At 36.1% G+C, this 19,325-nt stretch overlaps 2 pseudogenes across 1 annotated transcript in view; both read right to left on the bottom strand.

The window, feature by feature from the left end:
- Nucleotides 1-19,325, bottom strand: part of LOC149560486 (cysteine-rich receptor-like protein kinase 10) — a 278,263-nt pseudogene that overhangs the window by 71,115 nt on the left and 187,823 nt on the right. The window lies entirely within an intron of this gene.
- Nucleotides 2,360-19,325, bottom strand: part of LOC149560487 (cysteine-rich receptor-like protein kinase 15) — a 150,081-nt pseudogene continuing 133,115 nt past the window's right edge.

Raw genomic sequence — 19,325 nt, 5'->3', positions numbered from 1 at the left:
TATCCAACCTCCTATGGCCACCCTTATGCTCCTCTTTAGACTTTGCATGTTCAACATCCATAGGGGTTTCAATTTTAGGTTCCTTAACGTTAACCTAGGACCTAACAATGTCTTTTTTTTTTTTAATGGGATCCCAAAGGGGGTAGAATATAGGGAAATTCAAGGGGTTTGGGGCCACAAAACAATTCCCTTCAACAACTCTAAGTAGGTTAGGAATGCATTGAGCATGTTGCATGGAAATACAATGGGAAGGACACATAGATAAGTTGAAATTATAAAGACAAATAATGAGCCCTTGGTACAAAAAAAAAAAATTCCCTTACTTTTCCTCTCCCTAACATCCATTACAATGGGCTCTGAATAATGCAATAAAAGGAGCAAGGGGAAGTGATAATAATAGTAGACACCAAACCTACCTTTAAGATTGATATACTTCATTATCAAGAGATATACCTCTCCCCACGACTCCAAAAGAGGTTTCCAGTTGAACCTACCTCTACATCTAACATGGGATTCATCTTTCTTGAAAAATCTACTAAGACTAGTTTCATCCAAGAACTTTGTCCCTTTCTAGCACTTGCTTCCTTTAGTAAATAAAGTAGAGACGATGGTGATCACCTCCTCATTCATTGGAAAAGTTATGCTATTTATTGTACCCTTCATGTCATTCCATAAATTGATGAATTGGGTAGAGAAAGTTTCATCATGCCCTCCCATCAACTTCATGAAAGGGAGCATGAACCCATCCTTAATTACCATCCATGCACAAAGGTTTTTCCACATGTAATGCTCAATATTTGGAGACTCAATTTGCTTTATGTCACCATCCATCTCCAACTCTTGCTCAAAACCCTCCAAGAACTCCAGATTGATAGAGTTTAAAAATGCCTCTTCACAAGAACCCTTTTTGTAGAGATAGCTAATCAGGGATAAACCAACAATCTTGAGTTTAGTATTTAAAAAGGGTTTCAGATATCTATAATTATTACTAGGAGTGGTAATAAATCATTTTCCCAAATGCCAACTCTATGTTACATGGGAGGAACCTTCATCATAATAAAAAATCATTCACCCAATTCTCCAAGAAATGTGAGTATTGAATCATGCCAAAAAGAGTAGAGAAAAGAAATAAATGTTTAATTTTGATCTCCCTCTGACAAGATCATTGGAGATCATCTCTATAATATTTAGAGACTTAGTGATTATGGAACAATAAATAATATTAAAAACCACTTTACCAATCATTGTAGGACTTTGTATTTTCATGATGGCACGTAGATTTAAATTTGAACTAACAAAGGTGTCCTAGGGAACCATCATTTCCTAAGTATTAAATTTTGTTCTCTTTCAATAAGGGATTGGGTATGCATTAGTAGAGAGGCCATCTGCCACCAACACTAAACTCCCTACAACTACAAGCCGAAACTAGCCAATGAATCCACCACAACATTTTCTTGTCTATAAGTGTGTTGTATGGTGTAACTCTTAGGCAAGCAAGAAGCATCCATATGTCACCAAGGATGTTAGTAATTGACTAGCCTAGCTAATAAGATCTATTTTGATTTGAAAAAAATAAATTAAAAAAGTAATGTTTCTCAAAAGGTTGGAACACCTCCACAAATTTAAATGATTGTAATTATTTTAGGTCATTTAAATTCATAGAGGCGCTTCCACTTTTTGAGCAACATGGAATTTAATAAACAAATTTAGAAACAAAACTTGTAACCGGGGAAGTTTTAATAGTTAGACTCTCCAGACTATAAGCATTATAAAAATTTATATTATGATATAATAGATTTTTGGAGTCACTATGAATATAACTTCCAAAAAATAAATATCTACAATATTTCATTCAACAATTACACACAAAATTGAATAATCACAACTTAAACAGATGTAATTGATAACTTTATATTTAATTAATATTAATTACAATCTCTAACATTAATTAATTAGTGCAAATTACAATGATATTTTTGAATGTTATAAACATCCACAAAGGATCTATAATTTTATGAAATTTACTTTTACATGGTAAACAGTAACAATCACTAGTCCATCCACAAGTTGTCTTTGAAATCAAATTCACATGATGCCAGAAAAAGTCTACAACGCCATTTAAAAAATGAGATTTCCACTACCATCGACATGCACCAATCAACTCAACTTGATTCCCTCCTTGTAGTAATGATAGAAAATAATTCCCCTTATCTCCACATGCCTTTGAAGCTAACAATATTTCCTACAATGGACGGTCCTCTTTCTCCGGTAGCACTCCCGGTAAATTTCATGTTTCCGACGAAAGAGGCAGGATTGTACTGTGTACAATGAATTATGCATAATTGATGCTTTCATTACTTTACCTTGCTTCCACTCGACTGAGGGAGGTTTCATTTATAGATAGAATCTTTTGGGAAGATGACATGGTCATCCCTGATATGGTCTAGATGATGTTCCCATGCTTGACATTGATTTAGATGTTGAAGCATAGCTTTCACTATTCCTTACAAAGGGAGGGCTTGAAGGATTTGGCAATGTCACTAAACTATTGGAGAGCATCATAAAAACATTAGATATCGCTGGACAAAGTGTTTCATCCGATTGTACACACAAAAGTCCAACGTGAATGCATCTTAACGCCTGCTCCTCATTGATTTCTGATGCCTTTGAGTCTACCAAATTTAGCGCATTTCCCTTCTTGAATAGATTCCATGCTTGTATGACATCTCATTAAAATTAGAGAACTTTGGAGGCTTCCTAATATCAAAAAGTAATAGGAGAGAATGGAAACAGAAAATATTAGTGTTTATAGTTAAATTTTTAAATGGTATCGATTTAGTAGTTGTTCTCTTTTTATATCATTTAACTATTTAAAAAAGTTAAGTTTTGCTTTGCATAGGAGAGAAGACCAAGTAGTTGCTAAGGTTAACTTTGCAAATCAAATTCTGCTAATTTTCTCACTGTGAGGTGGTAAACAAATGTCATTTTTAGAACAATCACTGGATATCCGTTATGTTCACTCCCTAATAGCCACTCATAAGAAAAAATGGTACTTTTCACACAAATAGACCAATTAGCAACTAAGAAAGCTAGTAGTACATGTGTTAGCATATTTTGAAGCTTTTTATAAGTGATAATTGGGGTATCATGAATAATAAAGATATAAAAAGTAAAAAAAATAAGACTATTGATACATAAATGATCAACTATTTGTATATGTGAGACTGTTTAAGTGAATGATTATTGAGGGTCACTATGACAATAAGTGAATGACTATTGAAATAAAAAATTAATGGAGCTCAAAATATAATTTTGCTAGTCCATTTATGCACTAGTATTGGGACATTTAGTAATGGTTGTTAGGTTTTTGACAATCTCTATAGAGATCTGTGAATACTCATAAGCTGAAACCTTAGCTTTAAGTAACTAACATGTATACAGAGACAAAAAATAATTAAGATATACCATGCTAGACATATTGAACAGAGATAAATCCTATTTCTTACCCATTCTAACAAGTTCTGCATATGATGGGGAAGATCAACAACAACATTTTTCCTTCCACTGATTGTCTCAAGCAACACCACTCCGAAATTGTACACGTCTACTTTAACCGACAACTGCCCTTGCATTGCATACTCTGGAGCCATGTAACAGCTGCATCCAAATTCAAATTATCTCTAAAACTACAATATTTATATATGAAAAATAATTAGCTGATAAATACAATTATTAGAGAAAAGTATTCATAGTTTCAAAAGGTTAAAAGTCATTAATTTAAATCTGAAAGTATACAAAGCTCATTGCCATTATTATGCTTACTATGTACCTGCAACTCTTGTATGAACATATGACTCATCTTCAGGGAAAAGTCTGGTCAAACCGAAGTCTGTAATCTTTGCATTAAGTTTTTGGTCTAGTAAAATAGTATTTACTTTAATATCTCTATGAATAATCCGTAGCTATGAATCCTTATGAAGGTAGAGAAGCCTACGTGCAATTCCAATGATGATGTTGTGACGCTTTTGCCAATCTATCTCTCTACCCTTCTCAGAATTTGTCACCCAAATTTATTAAAACATTTGTAACCTCTTCATCTTCGTTTTTGTTAAGTAAATATTATGATTGAATGACGACTTACCAAAGATAAACATGTCCAAGCTCTTGTTAGGAAAATACTCATATATAAGGAACCTTTCACTTCCCTCAGCACAACATCCTAGTAGCTTGACAAGGTTTCTATGTTGAATATTGGGCACTGATCTCACTTCATTCATAAATTCTTTCTTTCATTGGGCAAATTTGGCAGATAGTTTTTTCACTGCTATCTCATTTCCTTCTCTAGTTATTCCCTACAACTTAGAAAATAGATTTAGAGATCTCCATTCAGAAAGACATTATTTTAGAAAAAATAAAAATCTATTGACTGACCTTGTATACTGCACCAAAACCTCCCTCTCCAAGTTTATTTTTGAGATGAAAATTGTCTGTGGCCTCTACTAACATTTCTAAGTTGAAAACAAATTGTTGTTGCTCTTCAATAATGAAGCCAGATTTGAAGGAAAATCCATGCCCCTCTGTAGTAATAGAAGATAATGAAAAATTGTTACATGAAAATCGTAAGAAGGGATAACTATTAGTTTTGTTAGCTTTGGACAGCTGTTCGTCCATTTGCCATTATTTAGCAAGTAATTGTTTTGCTAACTAATTGGTTAGATAAGAAACAAATATTTTTTAATTAATTGACCACTTTTGGAAACAACTAGAAACTGACTTGGTTAGGGTTGTTAAGTTGTTTTAATCTCAACCGTCGATTGTAAATCAATCTCAGCCGTTGGTTTACCAAAAGGAGTAGTATAAAAGGAGGTCAAGGGGGCATTTGGAGAACATGAAGTTTGGAGAAACGTTTGTAGTGTTAGCAAACAGTCTTGCAGTGTTAGCAAGGGCACAATGTTAGCGTGGGAATAGCAGTGGGGAATATCAGTGGGATAAATTAGAAGGTTGTCAAAGTTCTACCAGTAAGAGGCAAGGAATTTTGTATCTCTTGATTTGCTGAAGTTTAATATAATTCCTCATATGTAGAACTAGTTTTCCCTTAGGGGTTTTTCTAGGGACAATTTGTTTGAAAATATTGTGTTCATTGTGGTGCGCATTTCTTTCCATATTTTATAAGTGAAGTTGCAGTTGTGTTATTTTTCGATCTTAGCTGAGAATTTATTTTCAATAGTTTAATAATTGTTTATGATAGGAGATTAATAATCAGTGACTGCAATAGTTAAATTTTTCACATGGTATCAGAGCATTGTTAAGAGTAGAAGAGTTTTTCCCTAGGAAAGAAATTTTGATCTCTTTAGATTTATTATTGCTTTAAACCCTTGAGATGGCTTCAGTTGGTTTGAGAGATCAGGATAGATTGGATGGTGCCTCAAATTTTGGTGTTTGGAAGGCCAAATTTTCTTTATTGTTGGAAGAGAATGGTATCAAGGATTATGCTACCAGTGTTGTACCTATACCAACAGATGCAACCTAGCTTACAGCATATAGAAAGGACGATGCCAAAGTGAGGAGGATTATCCTTGATGGTGTCAAGGATCATATTGTTCCACATATCTCAGAGCTAGATACAACGAAGAAGATGTGGGACGCCATTCAGAATGCTACCACCAATAGGAAGTTGATTATGAGAGAGAAGCTAAAGAATAATCGGATGAATCAGGGAGAAGATGTCACAAGTTACCTTACTAGGATCAGACTTGTCAAGGATGAGTTAGCAACTATTGGAGATAGCCCTAGTGATGACGAGCTAGTGAGAATAGCCCTAAATGGGTTTACTAAACAATGGAGTGTCTTTGTTCAAGTTGTCAGTAGATGAGATACTTTACCGAGTTGGGATTGACTATGGACTAATTTCACTCAGGAGGAGTTTAGACTAAGTCTTGTTAATGGGGCCAACAAGAGTCAGAAAAATGAGGTGGAACAAGAGAACGTTGCCCTAGCGAGTAAAGGGAAAGAAAAGAAGGGATCTAGCAAAGGATCAAATTCACAAAGTGAAAAGAAGAAGAAAGACCTTTCTAAGGTCAAGTGCTTTGGATGTCATGAGTTTGGCCACTATGTCAGTGATTGCCTAGACAGGAAGAAGGGTAAGAAGCAAGTGGCAGCTTCAGCAAGTGCAGAAGAACTCTCTAGTAGAATGGAAGATGAGTTTGCACTCATAGCTTGTATGGTTAGCTCAACCTCACAGTGTGTTTGGTATATAGATAGTGAGGAGTCATTTCATATGATAGGAGTTAGAGAGTACTTCTCTAGTTACAAGGAGGAGGACACCAACATCCAGATTTCTATGGGAAACTTGTCCAAACTCAACCCTATTGGGAAAGGGACTGTTCAGTTTCAGAGGGAGAATGGAAAGATAATTCCACTTCATGATGTGTTATATGTGCCAAGCTTAGGTATGAATTTGATTTCTGTATTTGTTCTTCAGGATAGGGGGTATAATGTACTCTTTATAGGGACAAATGTGTTGATTAAGCACAAGGATTAGAAATCGCCCATAACTATTGGAGTTAGGAGTGGTCACCTTTATAGATTGTAGTTTGATACTTCTAAGGCACTTATGAGCAACAGTAATCCTAGAGATCTTGGAGAGCTATGGCATAGGAGGATGGGCCATATTCATCATGGAGCACTTAGATTGCTTTGTGAGACAGTGACAGGTGTTCTAGAGGTGAGCACAGAGCATGACGATGTATGTAAGGGATGTGTATTAGGGAAGTTTGCAAAAGCATCTTTTCCAAGGAGTGACACCAGATTTAAGGGTGTTCTTGATCTATTACATTCAGATGTTTGTGGATCGATGTCAACGAAATCTCTTAGAGGATATGAGTACTATGTTACTTTTATTGATGATTTCTCTAGAAAGACCTGGATATACTTCTTGAAGACTAAGGATGAGGTTTTCAGTGAATTCCAAGAGTTCAAGGCTCTTGTGGAGAACTCAATAGGAAAGAAGATAAATGTTCTTCGGTCAGACAATGGAGGCGAGTAGAAAGGAAATGTCTTCTAGGAGTTCTGTACTAGAGAAGGAATCAAGAAAGAATGGACTATTCCTTACAATCTACAGTAGAATGGAGTTGTTGAGAGGAAGAACTGTTCTATATCGGAGGCAGCAAGAGCCATGCTACATGACCAGGATATGCCCCGTTACTTATGGGTAGAGGCATGTAATATAGCAGTCTACATTCAGAATAGAGTTCCACACAAGGTGCTAGGGAAGATGACACTAGAGGAGGCTTTCACAGGGAAGAAGCCAAATGTTAGTCACTTCAGGATATTGGCAGTTTGGCATATTGCCATATTCTTGGAGATACACGTACAAAGTTAGATTAGACTGCAGAGAGGGGGTACTTTGTGGGGTACAGTGAGACCTCAAAGGCATACAGGATTTTCATTCTGGGAACTAAAAGAATTATTGTCAGACGGGATGTCAAGTTCATGGAGGACAAGGCATTTAGGAGATCCAGAGATTTTCCAACAGATGATCAGAGTGAGTAGCCAACAGAAGCTCCAAGACCAAGTCAAGAGCAACAAAGCTCAAGTATGGTTACCGATACGAGTGTAGACTCAGTTAGTGAAGATTCATAGAGTATGGAGCAATAGGAAATGCATCTAGAAGACTTAGAGGTTGATATTTCATCCTCTACAGTTGGCAGTGGGAACCATGAGGTTCTAGATACACAAAGGGATACTTAGGAGTTTGTGGGAGCTCCTAGGAAGAGTATTAGACAACAAAGAAAACCAACCAAGTTCAATGACTATGTGGCATTAGTTAGTCAGTTGGTAGATAGTGAGCCTTCTAACTATCAGGAAGTTGTAGAACATCAGGTATGGCAAGATGCTATGGTTAAGGAATATTCTTCAATAATGCAAATTGATGTGTGGGAGGTAGTACCTAGACCAACAGATAGGGTTGTAGTTGGATCATGCTAGATCTATAAGATAAAGCATGGTGCAGATGGTAGCATCGAGAAATACAAGGCGAGGTTCATGGAAAAGGGGTTCTCTTAGAAGGAGGGAATAGACTATGAGGAGACATTTGCTCCTGTTGCCAGGTATACTTCTATACGAGCTGTAATCTCACTTGCAGCACAGATGGGATGGCAAATCCATCAAATGGATGTCAAGACAACATTCCTAAATAGTGAGTTGAAGAAGGAGGTATACATAGAACAACCAGAAGGCTTTGTAGCGCACAAAAAAGAGACCCACTTGTGCAGATTGAAGAAAGCATTGTATGGACTCAAGCAGGCTCCTAGAGCGTGGTATGAGTGCATTCATACATACTTGCAGAAAATGGGCTTTGTGAAGAGTGAAGCAGATGCTAACCTGTACTACTTGATGGTTGGGGGTGAGATTCTCATTCTTGTTCTTTATGTGGATGACCTATTTCTTATAGGTTCACTAGGGCTCATAGTGGATTGTAAGAGGAAACTTGTAGAAGAGTTTGAGATGAAGGATTTAGGACTTATGCACTACTTTCTAGGCATAGAATTGTGGCAGACAGATGGGGCGATTTTCCTTAGTCAAGGGAAATATTGCATTGAAATCTTGAAGAAATTTGGGATGGAGGATTGCAAAGCCATGTCTACACCCATGATCATGAATTGGAGGAAGGTAGATACAACTAAGGAGAAAGATGTAGATCCCACTTTATATAGATAGTTGATTGGTTAGCTTATGTATTTGGTCAATACTACGCCAGATACAGCATTTACAGTTAACTCTCTTAGTCAGTTCATGGTTGAACCAAAGAGAATGCATTAGATAGCAGCTCAACATGTGCTACATTACTTGCATGGTACAGTTGAGTATGGGATCCGATATGTTCGAGGTGAAGGTATCAAGTTGATAAGCTATACTGACGCAGATTGGGTAGGAAGTACAACAGACAAGAGGAGCACTTTAGGGTGCTGTTTTAGCTTGGGATCATGAGTTGTTTCTTGGTTCAGCAGGAAGTAAAAGCCCGTGGCTCTGAGTTTAGCAGAAGCAGAATACATAGTAGCTAGCATGGTGACATGTGAAGCTATACGGCTTCAGAAGTTGTTAGTAGCCTTGTTTGGTCAGAAGGTTGAGACTACTGTGATACATTGTGACAATCAGAGTTGCATCAAGTTGTCTGAGAATCCAGTGTTTCATGATAAGTCTAAACATATAGATATCAGATATCACTTCATCAAAGATTGTGTACAAAGGGGAGTTATTCAACTACAATACATACCTACAGAGGAGCAGGTAGCAGATATTCTGACTAAGGCATTGGGGAAGGCAAAATTTATCTTCTTCAGAGATAAGTTAGGTGTCCTGCAGAACAACTTCCTCGCTAAGAGGTAGTGTTAGTTTTGTTAGCTTTGGACAACTGTTCGTCCATTTGTCATTATTTAGCAAGTAATTATTTTGCTAACTAATTGGTTAGATAAGAAACAAATATTTGTTAATTAATTGACCACTTTTGGAAACAACTAGAAACCAACTTGGTTAGGGTTGTTAAGTTGTTTTAATCTCAACCGTTGATTGTAAATCAATCTTGGCCATTGGTTTACCAATAGGAGTAGTATAAAAGGAGGTCAGGGGGGCATTTGGAGAACATGAAGTTTGGAGAAACGTTTGCAGTGTTAGAAAGGGTGCAGTTTTAGCGTGGGAATAGCATTGGGGAATATCAGCAGGATAAATTAGGAGGTTGTCGAAGTTCTACCAGTAAGAGGCAAGGAATTTTGTATCTCTTGATTTGCTGAAGTTTAATATAATTCCTCATCTGTAGAATTGGTTTTCCCTTAGGAGTTTTTCTAGGGACAATTTGTCTGAAAATATTGTGTTCATTGTGTTGCGCATTTCTTTCCATATTTTATAAGTGAAGTTGCAGTTGTGTTATTTTTCGATATTAGCTGGGAATTTATTTTCAGCAGTTTAATAATCATTTATGATAGGAGATTAATAATCAGTGACTGCAATAGTTAAATTTTTCACACTTAGAAACTAGAAATAGATTAAAAGCAAATCACCTTGATTGTCTGTAGTAGCAGTTTTTAACCTTCCATAAATGACAGATTTAACCCCTTTTCGCAATGGAATCAAACAAAGACCTAATGCCAAAACAATGCCTCCAATAATGCCTAGAACTATGGGTAATGTTTTTGAAGTTTTTTTTGTATAGTACAATAGATTTTGTTAGAATTCTGGTGCCATAATGTTGTAAGAGCACCACCAATATATATATATATATATATATATATATATATGTATGTATATAAGGAAATGAGTTAATTTGAATGTAAGTTCTGATTAATTCAAGTTGATAGAATTCAAATCTAACAAATAGGGTAACATTAAGTCTTAGAAATTTGTAAGAAGCAAATTGAATCAACTAATGAAAAAACCTAGAAATGGGATCAGCCAATCAACCTGCAAGACCTTAAATGGGGAGAATATAAATCCCTTTCCAATCCTCATTTAATTTGTTTTCTTTCTCTTGAGGGGACGGCCACCCACATTGGAAGAAGAGAGATTTGAAAAGTTAATGAATGTTGTCTTTCATTTTTTTATTTAAGTGCGGATTCTAATTAATTAGCTGTAACCCCACAAATGGGAAAGACAATAGAAGAGCATATCTTTTCTTATAAAGGAGTATAGATTCAAGTTAACTTGGTAACTTTCTAATAATTATGAGATCTACTAAATTATTCAATTTTAAAATAAAGATAAAAGATATAAATGATTAATGAATTTAATATACTTTTTATTTATAAAATTAAAAAGAAAAAAGTTCTTATTTCTGAATTCAATTGTATGCAAATTTTTAACATTAATGTTTTAAATCACATTCTGTGATTCACCATCTTTTCTCTTCCTATTATTCTCTTAGATTCATTCTATTATTCTCTTCTCTTATATTTAGATAATGAAAGTAAGAAATAATGAAACAAAGAGTTTTGGAAACATTGATGTCAAAAAAAATAAACATGCTTTAATAAAATGAAAAGAGAATAATCTAATTCTTTGAACATACATTCTGAAGTTGTCGAAGTAGAGTAATTGGCTGATCCAACAGTGAAACCGTTATTTGTAGGGATGTAAGCTCTGTTTGACAGATTTGATAGAAGGCCGGTGACAGTGGATTTGAAAGCCTCCCAGGTTACAGTACTCCCGTTCACCAAGATAAGTGCTCCAGTAATATCAAGCGTTGAAATGAAGTTGGAGTTGTGATAGCGCAGAAAGCAGTCATCCAACCATATTCGCCCACCTATATCATTGGAGCAACATTGTTCAATGCTTCTAGTTGCTTCCACCACACAGTCTATGCATTTTAATTCAGATATATCTCCAATACAGTACAGAAGACCATAGACCCTACTATGTGATTGTCCATAAAAATAAGTGTTAAACCCTAAACTTTAAAGTGCATTAAGAAACAGATCGTTGATAACTAGATTCAAGTTTGTGGAATAAGTGTTGGAATTTATTGCGGTGGTTGTCTTGCCCCTGGAGCCAAATGCCCACCTACCACCTGACGGACTCCAGAACAGATAGAAACCATAACTGCGGTGGGTGAGTTCTGAATTCAGGAAAGAGGGGGAAAATGTTTTTGGAAGCATGACAAAAGGAATGTTTTAGTTTCATTCTGTGGGTTCAGCAGAGTAGATCAAAGAGTTAGTTCAGAGTAGAGCAGAGCAGAGAAGGAAGAAGAAGAAAGTAATCAGCAGATCCAATCTCTCCGGTTGCACGTGTTTCCCTTGTTCACTCTGTAAGTTCATTGTTGTTGGATTTGTCCTGTTGAAGCAGTGATTTCTCAAGACACCATTGTATGCAGCCATTAGAGCTGCAAGTTTGAAGTATTGAAGTTGTTTAAAGTTTTAGGGTTATTTTAAGGTTTTCTGGTTGAAGCCGAATGCTCCTAGATTTTGTAATGTTTTTAATCTCAGTTGAATAGAAAGCAAGTAGGCATACTTGAATCCATTTTCGTTCTTTTCTATGCATTGCATTTGAGAAGTTTGTTTAGAAGCTTCAAGCTTTGGCTCTTTGGTTTTAATGGTGAAAGCATTCACATTGAAATTTCTCTAAGTTATTTTTTTCTAGTTTGAGCCGAGCTCACTGGGCATCCATTGTTGTCGAGCATTTTCCTTTGGTTGCTGAGCATTGCCCTTTATGTGCTGAGCTTACTTGGCTTCTTCTTGTGCCGAGCACTCACTCGGCATCCATTGTTGGCGAGCATTGCCTTGAGTGTCGAGCTCTTCTTGTGTCGAGCTAACTTGGTACCTCCTACCTATCAGTCAACAATAGTTCATGCTGAGCAACCTGTCACTCAGAACCTTCACGTGCCGAGCAAAACTGGCACTCGGCTATAGTTTGCACCGAGCAAAATTTTAGAGTTGTGAGTTTTAATTGAATTTTATATTTCTCACAATAAGTGCTACCATTAGTGAAAGTTGTAGAATTGTCGCAGGTGTGCCATATGTAGGTACATATGATACAAGGAAAACTCATCACAAAATGAATAAGGGTAGGAAGAAATGTGCTTCCTTTGTGAGGAATAGAAGGAAAAGAGTTGAGTTTCATCACGAGGATTGGAAGAAAACTACAAAAAGATCTAAGGAGGTTTCAAAAGAACTTTGTTCCTTTTGCAATTCTATAAATGTAGAAACTGAATATCATTTTTTAATTGAATGTATTGCTTACAAGAACAGTGCAAATAAAGTTATGAACATTTGAACAACTTGTTACTGGCAAGCGACAAACAATCTCAGCCATTTTCACAAGATCTTCTGGAATTCCATGGTTAACAACCTAAAAAAATCCCCACTCTTTGTAGGCCTTTCTCAGTTTGGCGAGGATGGGATGATCTCAAAGATGGGTTAGATCTTGACCATCCAAGTGCGAACAACTTAAACATCACACACTAAGGCTTGATTCCTAGTGCAAAAGTGTTAAATAGTCAAAGTTTGACTTACTTTTCCAGGCTTAATTTCTTCCTTAGTGTGTGATGTTTAAGGCTGGCCGTCGTTTTGTAGAAAGCTGGAAATGTCGATCACGAAGACGGCATTGTGTCTCTTTTTGAAATGGAAAATGATAAAATGAGAAATGTTATACGACTTATATCAAAGTTTCACCATTAAATAACATCTTGTAGAGGCAGAATATTTAGACCTCACTTGGAGATATCCTTAGTGTTTTTGGCAAAACTCCATTGTTGAATATCTAGAAGCATTTTTCTAGATGGGGAAAACGAGATTATCTCTAAGCAATTGATTTAAAAATACGAACCTGTCTATTTGGCAAACTCCATTGTTGAAATACAAGATTATCTCTATACAATTGATTTAAAAATACAAACCTGTCTATTAATTGGCAAACTCCATTGTTGAAATATCTAGAAGTATTTTTCGAGATAGGGAAAATGAGATTATCTCTATGCAATTCGTTTAAAAATACAAAATTGCATATATCTGGATTGGATTATGTTTTGTGCCTTGTTGTTGATCACGGGATAGAAAGATTTGTCATTAAATTAATTAAGAATATATATATACTTTTCAACATCGAGGCTAAACATCACACACTAACGAAAAAATTAAGCTTGGAAAAGTAAGTCAAACTTTGACTATTTAACACTTTTACTCTAAGAATGAAGCATTAGTATGTGATGTTTAAGCCATTCGATAATGAATATGAAAAATGGACCTCGTGATGAAAAGATGAATTGTAAACCAAGAATGAAAATAGATCTTGGGGATGACGTAATGAAGTAGGCATGTTGTAGAGATGAGAGTCTATTTCAATGTTTTTTCAATAATTTTTTTATTATGTTTTCATTTTCAATTTCTTTTTTTTGGTTTGCTACGAAGTGGTGCATAAAAGTACAAATCCGTCGCACTTTCAGCCTTGGAAGTAGTTATTATTGAAAGGCTTCTATATTGTGATATTGCTATGAGGATTTAATAGTGTAGTTTTTGAGTCAAACTAATTCACCCATATTTTATGAGTAGTGATTCAACATGAATCCATTTTTCATGATAATGAATGGAACATTTAACACTTATTAGATCTAGGTGATGCTGCCTCACCTTGACTTCCATATGAAAAGTAGTCAATCAAATAGTTTTAATTGGAAACCATGTGAAATAATGTGTACCCTAAGTCACCTATATTATTTGGCTAAAACAATAGCAAGATTATTATTTACCTTTGAACTCTTAAATTATTTAGCCTAAGCCAATAGAATACTTTGATATCACACATAAGTTAGATAACCATTGATTCAACCATTTATATGTATCACATTTTTCATCTTTTCATTCACAACTTATGAAATTTTTTAGGATAATTTTATAATCATTTAAAAGATGACATATTTTTAGACACTGATTTTATCTCAACTCATTTTCTGACATGATTTATAATAAACTTAATCTTAAATTCAGACACTAAATAACTTGTACTTATACACTAACATAATTATATTCTTATGTATTAAAATGTTTCTTGCAAATACAAATGCATTCATTGAAATTTATCACTATATATTCATCATAATGTCATTTATGGTTGCCTTTTGTAATGAAATGGTTAATCATGAAAATAAATTCCATGTCGATTATGAATGGTGTGCAAAGAAAATAAATCATGGAAATCTCTTGAAATGGGTAGCATATAAGGAAACAACTGCGTGAAACTCCCGTCTATGATCTTCCATGCTCTGGAGGGCCCTCGCCCTCCCCCCAGATCTTGTGCAAGCCTATCCAAATATGTTTCTAGTGTTATTTGTCAAATCACAAGCCACCCATGTGGAGGTAAGGTTGGGTCTCTTGCTAGACTCTTTTGGGTTACCTGATAGTTTCGATGATCTGGTCTTCCTGCCCCCCTTATCAATTTTAATAGAAAAAATGATATACTAAATTTCAGACTGTCATATGTTTAATCTAATGAAAGTCAAGATTATTTTGTTATTTTTCTCTAGTATCAAATGCAAATAAGATGTACCTACATTACTTGATACAGATCCATAAGAAAATATCTATAAGAAAATATAAGATGTACCCATATTACTTGATAGAAATCCACAGGAGAATAGCTAGAAAGCTAAAGTATTGGAAATTCAATGCACTTAAAAAATATGGTCAGCGTGAAATGTATGTGTAAAGTGAAGAGTCTGCAGAATAATTGTTACACGTCAGACTTTCTTGCATAATACAGCTAGATATCTCCATTGTCAACTACAATGTGCCAGATTCACTAATCATGAACTATGTAAATCAAGTCTGAGGACCCATTTTTTGTATAGGAAATGATCTCGTACACTATTTTTCTTTTCAAAGCCTCAAAATGATAGCTGTGAGAAATATTAAAAAAAAATTCAATCACAAAAACAACCTAACCCTACAAACTGCTCGGGAGCAACTATTACCGAGTGATAAATTTTGCTCGGTAACCAAAGAAAAATAGGTGGCAGGAGAGTTTACCGAGTTAGCTCGGTAAATGAAAGGACACACAACTCAATAACCAAAGGATGCCGAGTGAGCTCGATAGTGTGATTATCGAGTGAACTCAGTAACCACAGAAAAGGTGGAGCTCGGTAGATGAAGGCACCGACTGAACTCGGTGACCACAACAGAAAGGAGCTCGATAGAAGAAAGCACCGACTAAACTTGGTAACCACTGTAGAGAAATACTTCTACCAAAGACAATACCGAGTGCAAGCTTATAACGTGAATATTTCCACCATTAAAACCAGAGACTCAAAGCTTCAAACTTTCAAATAAAATTTCCAAAATGCACTGAATAGAGGAAGAACAAAAATGGATTCAAGTATGCTAGCTTGCTTTCTATTCAACTCAGATTCAAAATATTACAAATCTGGAAGCTTTCGGCTTCAACTAGAAAACCCTAAAATAACCCTAAAACTTTAAACTGATAAAACTTCAAACTTGAAGCTCTAATGGCTGCATACAATAACGCCTGGAGCAATCACTGCTTCAATAGGATGAATGAAAACAATAAACTATTCAACTTAAAAAATGACACAAAAGAGCACATGCAACTGCAGGCATGAATAACACTTCCTCTTGTCTTTGCACCAATGGATCTGCTGATCTTTTCTTTCTTTCTTCTCTGTAACTTCTGAGCTCTTTCTCTGTCTCAACTGATTGAATGAAACTGATCATTCCTTTTGTTATATTTGCAAAATATTTTCCCCCCATTTTTGAATTTGAAAATTTCACCTACCATGTAATAAATTTATTTGATCATTCTGCAAGCCATCAGGGAGGCAGGTGGGCGTTTGGCTCTAGGGAGAAACAACCAACCACAATTAATATTCCAACACTCTCCCTTTATCCTGAGCCAAACAAAAAAAAGATCACTGCTGATCCATATCAACTACACCAAGACTCTCTCTTAGGTGTACAAAAGTCCCAATGCCTAATGGCTTGGTAAAAATGTCTGCTAGCTGCTGCTCATACTTGCAATATTCAATTTTGATATCCCCATTCTCCACCAGCTCTCTGATGAAGTGATATCTGATCTCTATATGTTTGCTTCTACCATGGAAGACTTGATTCTTGGACAATGCAATAGATGAGATGTTGTCACAATAAATTATGGTTCCATCCTCTTGCCTTTCATTCAAATATGTCAAGATCCTCCTTAACCAAATAGCCTAACATGCTACTGCATTTGCTGTTATGTATTCAGCCTCTGCTGTAGATTGAGCAACAATAGGTTGCTTCTTGGATGCCCATGAAATTGCACCCAAACCCATATGAAACATATATCCGAAAGTGCTCTTCCTATCATCTAAACTTCCAGCCCAATCACTATCCGCGTAACCAACCAACTTGAAATCATCATTTACAGTATACAAAATCCCAAATCCCTTGGTACCTTTCACATACCTTAGGATCCTCTTTCCCACTTGCCAATGGGAATCCCTTGGGGTTTCCATAATTTTGGAAATTAGACTTACTGCATGCATTAGGTCTGGCCAAGTTGCAGTCAAATACATTAAGCTTCCAACCATACTCTTGTATAGTGTTGGATCCACTCTCTTGCTAGAGTCTTCCTTGCTCAACTTCAGACCTATTGCTGTTGGTGTAGGGGCTGCCTTACTGTTCTGCATTTTGAATCTCTCCAAGATCTGCCCTGCATACTTTTCTTGAGAAATGAAGATGCCATCATGCATTTGTTTTACTTCTATGCCTAGAAAGTACTTCAAGAGACCTAGGTCTATCATTTCAAATTCACTTTTCATGACCTCATTGAACTCACCAATTAGAGCCTTATCATTACCATAAAAAATCAAATCATCTACATACAAGACAATAATCAAAAAATTTCTATTTGCTGCCTTGATGTAGAGAGTGGGCTCACCATTTCTTTTGCTAAAGCCATTGCTCATCAAATATGAGTCAATCCTACTATACCATGCACATGGAGCTTGCTTGAGCCCATAAAGAGCTCTCTTCAATCTATATACTTTTTTCTCTTCACCTGCAACTTCATAACCAGGTGGCTGCTCCACATATACTTCTTCTTTCAATACACCATTTAGGAAGGCGGACTTCACATCCATTTGAAATACCTTCCACTTGTGCTGAGTTGTAATTGTTATGACAGCATGCATGGTTTCCATTCTTGCAACAGGGGCATATGTCTCATCATAGTCTCTTCCATACTGCTATTTGTAGCCTTGACTACTAGCCTTGCTTTATGCCTATCAATCTTACCTTCAGCATTTCATTTGGTCTTGTAGATCCATTTCACTCCAATCACTTGCTTTTTGGGAGGCAAATCAATTAGCTCCCATGTCTCATTTCTTTCTATAGCATCTATTTCCTCATCCATGGCCTTACACCATTTCTACTCCTTAATAGCTTCTTCAAAATATACTAGATCACTATGAGAAAATAATGCAAAATTAACACTCTCATCATAATCTTCATACCTTTCATCTTGGTATATCTCCCTAAGACTCTTGGTCTTTCTTGGTAACAGGGAGGAGAGTGTGGGATTAGAATCTTCGTTGCTACTACTTGGCCCTGACACTTGGTCATGCCTAGAGGAGCTCGGTAATGACTGAGGTTTCTTGCCTTTCCTTCTATCTGCTCCTTCTTCTTGCTGTTCATCAACATCCTCTTCACTCATAATTGGCACTTTACTTGAAGTGCTTGGTGACTCATCAATTGAACCACACCAAGAATGATCTTCAAGAAATTCCACATCTCTTGAAAGAATCATCTTGTTGTTCAATGGGTCATACAATTTGTATGCCTTTGATTCTGGGATGTACCCTGTGAAAATGCATTTCACACCTTTGTCATCAAATTTTTGCCTTTTCTCTTTAGGCACATGTGCATATGCTACACATCCAAACACCCTTAGGTGTTCAACTGTCCATCTTATTCGTGACCAAGCTTCCATTGGAATTCTGTCATAGACTGCCTTTGTAGGACACCTATTAATTAGGTAAACTACTGTTGCTATAGCCTCTCCCCGAAATTCAGTTGGGAGACCTTTCTCTTTCATCATGCTCCTTGCCATTTCAACAATGGTCCTGTTCTTTCTTTCGACCACTCCATTCTACTATGGTGTATAGCTGGCTGTGAGCTCTTTCTTTATGCCATGTTTCCTGCAAAAATTTACAAAAGAATTGGAGGTATACTCCCCTCCTCTATATGATCTTAGGACCTTGATATAATGTCCACATTCTATTTTAGCTTGGGCTTTAAATTCTACAAATTTATCAAATGCTTCAGATTTGTTCTTTAAGAAATACACCCATGTCCTACGACTGAAATCATCAATGAATGTCATAAAATATGTACTCCCCCCAATGGAAGTAACTTGCATAGGACTGACAAGGTCAGTATGCACTAACTCTAATGGATATCTAGCTCTCGTAGAATTTCTAGAATTAAAAGGAAGCCTATGTTTCTTACCCAAAATACAAGCCTCACACTTGTCACATGAATTTCCTATTCGTGGAAAACCTTCGACCATTCTTTTATTTGACAACAAATTTAAACCAGCATAGCCAAGATGACCATACCTGAGGTGCCATAGCCGTGAGGGGTCTTCAATCACACTCCTTAGAGCTGATTGTGTGGGAGGTGCAACACAAACTTGAGATGAGAAACATGTCTCAATCCTCAAAGGAAACATTCTGTTCTTGGTCATTTGAACTGCTGCAAGTAAATTCTTGCTCCCATCCTTTTCTTGAATGACACACATGTCATTCTCCATTAGCACTTTGTATCCATTTTGAATGAGTTGACCAATGCTCA

The sequence above is a fragment of the Cupressus sempervirens genome, chromosome 4 (genome assembly GCF_028749045.1).
Source record: "Cupressus sempervirens isolate cs-2001-9-10 chromosome 4, ASM2874904v1, whole genome shotgun sequence".
In the NCBI taxonomy this organism is placed as follows: domain Eukaryota; kingdom Viridiplantae; phylum Streptophyta; class Pinopsida; order Cupressales; family Cupressaceae; genus Cupressus; species Cupressus sempervirens.
The sequence above is the reverse complement of the archived record's forward strand: the minus strand, read 5'-3'. Positions and strand labels throughout refer to the sequence as shown.